Raw genomic sequence first — 1,625 nt, forward strand, 5'->3', positions numbered from 1 at the left:
GATTTGATGTCTGAATTTAGGTCAGAGTTAAATATTCAAGAAACTCTTTTTCCTCGTCTTATTAGAGTACAACATACTAATTTCAGATTGTCCGACAGTCAGAACAGACTGTTTCATATCTTTTGAGAGGACATTCTACGAGTCGTAGTGCTAGATTTTTGCACTAGTTGGCTAGATTCATGATTTTGTTGATTTTTCTGATTTGAAAAAATTTATTAGAGGAGTTTAGAGATGACTCTTTTCGAAGCGATATACGATAAGAAATGCAAAATTCTCTTTTTAAAAAATGATGTTTCGGAATGCCTCAGTTGTAGAGCCAGATTTGACGTGATGTGGTCAAAGATGTCACAGAAAGTGAGTATGATTCCGAATAGAAACAAAACAGTACGTGTAGTGACCCTTACCCGGATCCTCTACTAAACAAAACTTAGGCATGCAATTAACTTATTTAAACAGATATCAGAATAAAACTACAGAAACCATAAACAATATACAATCCCAAGTAAAGGAATCTGTAATTTATCCAATAATATACAACCAAATCGAATAGCTGTACAAACCCAAACAACAATAATAAAACCTAGACGAAGCTCCAGCTGGCCAACCACTGACTAGCCCCTCCTGGATCCACCCTCCTCGTCCAATCGCAAACCTGCCCCATGGAATAGGTTGACCAGAAACACAGAGTCGAGACGTGAGCATAAAACGCTCAGTACGAGAGTAAGAGTATACATGCATGCAAAGTGAACTCCCTATATACTCGAGATCAAGGATTAGATAACAGAGACAGACCGGGCCCTGATATGTAGGCTGTGCTTCGCTTCCAGGAGGTGTCTCCCATACCGAGATAACCGTGGATACATCGGACCCAAATCGATGGAAGTCCATCCACTAACAGGATAGGTAGTTAACCCTACAAAAAGACATCTCTAAAGAGATACAGCAAGATGCAAATGTAATGCAGCATAATATCATGGGCATATAAAATCATGCCAGTCCCACAAAATACATGCATAATCAGTCAGGATATCTCGAAAAAGTAAATCCGTACCTTTCAAAACAGTGCAAGCTCTAACCAACTCCTAGGTCCCCTCCTATAGTCTGCTCTACACTGCCAAATGATACTATTATCATTAAAGCTAATCTAAATAGCCTAAACTAAGCTGATTGCATACTCCCTAAATATTTATAGGCAAGCAAAAGCTAATGGCCTTTCGTCCGTCGTTAGGCCCCTTGATGTCGATGCACTCCAGAACTTGGACACAACTCCGCTTACGACTCCCGAATGTCTCTCCGACCTCCCGGACCAAGCCTAAGAAGACTAGAACAGCTCCAAAAGGACTAGAATGGAAATGAAAACCGTCGGAATTGGGCAAATGAAAGTGAAGTCCCTCGGCCTTCTATTTATATACAACGATCGGAACATCCGATCCTTGATCGGAACATCCAAACCTCGATCGTGTAACGTCCGATCCGGCCATCGGAGCTTCCGAAAATCCTGATCTGCCACGTGTCCAAAATATCACTTGTTGATTCCGGAAAGGGTGATCGGAGCTTGCCGATCTAGCCAAATCGTCAATGGATGACGTAATATCATCGGTGCCTCCGATCGCTCATCGGAGCTT

This window comes from Henckelia pumila, chromosome 3 (assembly GCF_033568475.1).
Source record: "Henckelia pumila isolate YLH828 chromosome 3, ASM3356847v2, whole genome shotgun sequence".
Taxonomy (NCBI): Eukaryota; Viridiplantae; Streptophyta; class Magnoliopsida; order Lamiales; family Gesneriaceae; genus Henckelia; species Henckelia pumila.